Here is a 5,496-nt window from a genome sequence, read left to right on the forward strand (position 1 = left end):
GGGGTCGGACTTGAAGATCTATAAGGTCCCTTCCGACCCGACTTCTGTGATTCTATGACATCACATACAAGACCTCAATCGTGTGCACAAATCTATTTTTCCAAGTTGATTGAACAAAAGGTGACAGTTGCTGCTTTTTTTAAAGTAAGAATCTAGATCTGTTAATATGTTTCCTGCTGCATGAAATATTTGCTTAGGTTAGAGGTTCCCAAACTGTGGTACACATATCCCTAGGAATACACAAGACATCTTTGGGGATATGCAGGAGGTGTAATGGTGGATTTAATTTTCATTATAATAATAATTGGCATTTAAGGGGTTAAAATATAAAATGTATGGTGGTAGGGGTATGTGGGCAGCTGGGAAATCTGGAAGGGGTACACAGTAAGAAAAAATTTGGGAACCTCTGGCTTAGGTGATACATTTGGGCAACTTAGAGATATTTGAAAGCTCAAGTTGCTGAAATCAGGCTTGTTTGACTTCTCTATTTCCCCATGTTCAAAAGGATTGCCTCTAAGTCTATCACCTGTTCAGCTGGAGAGCGCAATGTGCTGGCAGGGAGCATCAGACTGCACATTTTGGTAACTGCTACTGAAGCAGTTCCCAAAGGACTGCTCCAGACGTTTCTTGTTTGAGATGATGACCCCTGAAGTAGCTGAACTGCTGCTCCTTTGCAGCATTAGGATGATGTGACCTGACTGTCAGAAATGCTGAGTCCCTGCAGTTTCTACTGATTTCCAGACCAGATATCTTTGGAAAACTTATGCTTTAGTTCAACACAAATCACTAGGCCTGTGCAGGTCAGACTAGAGGATCTCAGTGGTCTCTTCTGACCTAACAAATCTTTTGACTTTGCGCTAGATAGGAGCTGCTATGACTGGCTGCAGCAGAAGATCCTACTATGTCAGCCTAGCCTGGCTGTATGAGTGGGGGTAAATGGGGGTGCAGCTGATAAGTCATGTGGAAGCTGCGACACCTGCAACTTTGGCCCATAAGGCTAGAAGAATAAAATTAGCTTGGGCTGATCAAGTGTAACTTTCCATCACTTTGCAACTGATCATCCATTCCCCAAGCCAGCTGACTGCTACATCCATGTTGTTCCCATTCATTTCAAGTGTTACTGATAAAGCTGATGCTTTATAAGACTAGCCCAAGAAACCTTGGGAGAGTTATTATCCGACTCAAATCTGCTGGACCTGGCCCAACCCCTAGGTGAATGATTAAAATGATCGGCACTTTTTTGGAAGCTGAAATTATGCCTTGTGCCTGCTGTTCGTCTTATATATACCTCCTAATGACAAGGCTGCAAAATAGGACACATCTGTAAATCTGCTTCACTCTTGTAAGTGGTTATAAAAATCTAAGCAACCTTGTCCTTCAATACACATCCAGCCCTGGGCCCTTCTAAAGCAAGCCCCTCTTTCAATGTTTCATTTCTTTCCTTGCAGGCTGAAGGAACGAGGAGCTTTTTCCAATGCACTCACTTCAGGCATAATGCTACCATATTTGGGGGGTGCTGCTTGGGTTTTTGCTAAAGGCACAAGCAAGAAAAATGCAGACAAGTGATGACAACCATTATCAAATTGCTAGCCCATGCACTCATGGGTAGATATGCGGGAAGCCAGTTCACATTAGTTTCTGCCGATGGGTCACACTGAAAGTGCACTCAGAATGGGAAAGACGGTCATTTTATGTTCTTGTCTCAGGATCTATATCCAGGTCCCATCATTCTACATGAACAGAGCCACACCCAGTGGGGGCCACAATATTAGATAGCTAGGCCAGGAGGGGACAGCATAAATGCTTCTCTTCAGGATTATAATCAGTCCATTTCTGCTGTGCAGCAGCAGTCAGCTCTGATTCTTCTCACTGCAACTAAATGAAGACGCTAAGGGAGGCCAAGTGGTGTACTGAATACAGACAGCACTGGACGAGGACTCCAGACATTTGGGTTCTGTCTCTGAGTGGCTGCATGAACTCGATCCACACACTCCATCTCTCTGGTCCTGTTTCCCTTCCCTCTGCCATGTACTGCGCGAATGCTCTCCTGTCAGTCACTGGCTTAATGAGACAGCCTCAGCTGGAGTCGAAGTACAGTCCGGGGGGCTTTCTTGAGCATCTCAGGAATTCTGTCCTAGGCCTGGCTGGGGCTCCTCACATAGCATGAGTTGCTTTCAGTACCTCAGAGAGACCAGCATTGTGGAATCTAAGCGCAACCAAGGGCTTTGCTACACGTTACATACACTTAGCATGCATTTTATTTAGATTGTAGTAGACATTAACACACCTGAGAGAGTTTTCTGAACAGCTGCAAGTTAATGCTTACTCCAATCTAAAGACAGATGGTACAGTAGTATGCTCCTGGGGTCCTGAACAGGCTTCTGGGTGGTCCCAGGGCTGAGACCCCAAAATCAGCTGATTTTTAGGTCTCAGCCGTAGGATCGCACAGGAGCTGGTTCAAGGCTCCAGTGTGGCGCAGGGGCTGGGCATGATACCAGCACGCCACAGGAGTCAGTCCCAGTTCTTGCACAACACCATATTGTCCCAGAGCCAGTTCAAGGCTCTGGTGCAGAGCAAGTACTGGGACTGGCTTTCATGGTGTGCTGGTGCCACTCCTGCACTGAAACACAGTGAAGTCTTGAACTGGCAAGGCTCCAGGGAGGGGGGAGCCTAACAAATAGCTTTGTTAGGCTTCCACACACCAGACCCTTCAAGACCGGTGCGGTAAGGAGGCTGCAAGCCCAACAAATAGCTTTGTTGGTCTCCCCCACACACCACACCAGTCTTCTGATGGTGGAGCAGACTGACATTAGGGCAACACGTATTGCCTAGCACCAGCTGGACAAACTCCTCATCCCAGAAGGTAACTTTAGTCAATTAGCATGCCCTTAGCATGAGTTTTCCCACTGTAAAGTGTGCATGCTTGCATTTTAAGTGCATTTAATTTGTGCCAAAGATAACATCTAACAACACCCTGAGAACTGCAATTCAGGCATTGTGATGTGCCTCTTAAGAAACCAGTCAGTGTTGAATTTTGTGCCCGCGCACTAGGACACTGACAGAACATAGGCTGCCAAAGTTGCTGTGCTGGGAAGTTGAGCTGTGCTGAGTTTGGGATCCCAAACAGGGTGAAGTCTGCATTTAATACCTATTATCCTAACATCTTCCCATCTGTCCACTCTCCTCATATGTCTGTAACTGCAGCATGCCAGAACTGGCTGATATCAATGGCACTTTAATTTCATCATTCCCAACTTATTTAGAGCAATTAAGCAGCAATGAATGCACTCCATGGGGCCATGATGCAGTTGAATCCCATCCAAGGGTTACCACAACATCACAGGAGACAGTCGGATCAAATTATCAGCCCGCTACAAAAATAAAAATAAAAAGGAAGGTAATCCCCAAAGGGTGAATAGGCTTTGCTCTGGCTTTATCCTGTATGTCCATTTTTAATTTGGAAACAGCTGATAGAAATATAGAAAGATGATGTCCCTCATTTAATTAGGAAGAGACAGTGCCTCTGGACTGAAGACAAAGATAGATGCTTTGTCCAGGCATCTGGCTGCTGAAGAGCTGAGGGAGGAGAGGCAGGATTTTCTGGGAGGTCACTGGGATCAGTGTAAAGTTTGCCAGAGTTAAATGCTCATTGTTTCTGAAAAGGCCACCCATACATCCAGGGTATCTCTGCTTCTCTCTAGTGCTCTGAATGCTCTATAAATACCTGTGGATTCACCCTCTCTACAGGTGTGCAAGCAGGCATCATTACCCCATTTTACAGCAAAGCAGCAGAGGCAAGTGACTTGTCCAAAGTCACCCAATCAGTCTGTGGCAGAGCAAAGGAGAGGTGACCCCAGTCTTGTAATTCAGTCAGGAGACCATATGCCTCTTGTTTGGTATTTCTCAGTCAGTGTCCGCTTCTGAAAAGTGATGCTATGCTTTCCTATGAAGCTTTATACTGCCTCTGCCTGTCTGAGGACAGCCACTACAGTTCCCCACATGGGACACTGAAAGCATTTCCAGAGGGATTTTGCTAGCAATCTGCAGATAGAAGAGACTAAATGAGAAACCTGATTCAATCTACTGCTAACGAGACTAAAGGCAAAAGCCCTCCATTTGAGCAAAACCAAGCACAGCTCCTACGGACGTCAGTGACTGGGGAGGAGACACATCTCTGTAGCATGCTCCACTGCTGCGAATAACCTGCATGCCACCTTTTCCTCCCGTGTTGCAGGAGCTGGGATCATGTGCAAGAGCTGGGTGGTCCCCTGTGAGTCAACCCTCTGGTTCTGGCAGTTTCTCCAGGGCACAGGTTTCTCCACAATGGAAAGCAGAGCTGACAGTTGGCCTAGGATATTCTGGTAGGTGAGACCTCCTGAGAAGATTAGGTTCCTGATAACAAGCAGCAAGCATGATGTGTGCATGTGTACACATGAGGAGGGGAAGGCAGAAGGAGATGTGCTTACAACTACTTGCAAAACTCAGCTGAACTCACTGTCAAGGAGCCTGACTGATCCAAACAATCAGTCTGACTCTAGCTGCCCGGATCCCCTTTTGTGGGTGGAGAATTCCAAGGTCCTTTTGGAGGCCATATCTACTAAGGAGACTTGGCATAGTGAATATGAGGCCCCTTGCCCGTACATCCTTGCAGTACAGATAATGGTCACTTTTACTGCTGACTGGGGCCTGTCTCCAATAGTATCATAATCCTATCTTTATTGCAAACTAGTAGGCTCATTTAAAGGCTGCAAAACAGGACAAGGGGCTTAGAAAGGTCTTATTACCTTTGTTTTTTTCTTACTATTTAAGCACATATCAGGCTGATGGATCTAAGCAGTAGAGAGTAAGGCCTCTGTTTCTCCATGTGCAGCACTGGTGGTGGGTGGGTAAGCTTCCCCCATGCTGTCCTTCCAACATGCCTCTTGTCTTTCTCTGAGAGGAAGCTGAGACCTCTAGCTCCATCCCCATTCAGTCAGTCCCTGACCTTTCTGCTCAGAGTGACCATGATCCCACCACTTGGTCCAACGAGTGATGTTAATTTTTGTGATTTGGACGCTATGAAACAAGATTAAAAAATACCAAGTCATCACCTACTGCCTTCCAAACAGCTGTGAGATACTAATGACTTTTGGTTGCTCTGCACCATTGTTACCAATGGTATTTCCTTCACCTCTCTGTACCTGTGTATATATTTTTTATCAGATAAAAAAACCCAGCTAGCCAGCACTAAAATGCAAGCAACATAGTTTTCACAGAAATTTCTGATGCCATCAGCAACTGCAAGAGCAGAAATGTCCCAGAATGGGATTTCATCAGAATATACAGAGTGCCAAAATAAGAACTGCTAATAAGACATATTTTAAAATGTCACCAAGTTATAATCTATTGATCTGGCACCAGAATCTTGTCTTTTTCTATGCAACATTCATGTGTGTCAGTTACAGCACGTTCCAAGAACCGCAGTGTGAGCAAGTTCCATTAAACTTAAATTAAGGA

The 5,496-nt window shown here is 45.5% G+C and overlaps 1 protein-coding gene across 3 annotated transcripts in view; it reads right to left on the reverse strand.

Annotated features, from left to right (window-relative positions):
* The window catches only part of LINGO1 (leucine rich repeat and Ig domain containing 1), a 475,932-nt gene that overhangs the window by 226,916 nt on the left and 243,520 nt on the right, over positions 1-5,496 (reverse strand). The gene's annotated exons all lie outside the window — the stretch shown is intronic.

The sequence above is a fragment of the Gavialis gangeticus genome, unplaced genomic scaffold (assembly GCF_001723915.1).
Source record: "Gavialis gangeticus isolate Ggan-Ray unplaced genomic scaffold, GavGan_comp1, whole genome shotgun sequence".
In the NCBI taxonomy this organism is placed as follows: Eukaryota; Metazoa; Chordata; order Crocodylia; family Gavialidae; genus Gavialis; species Gavialis gangeticus.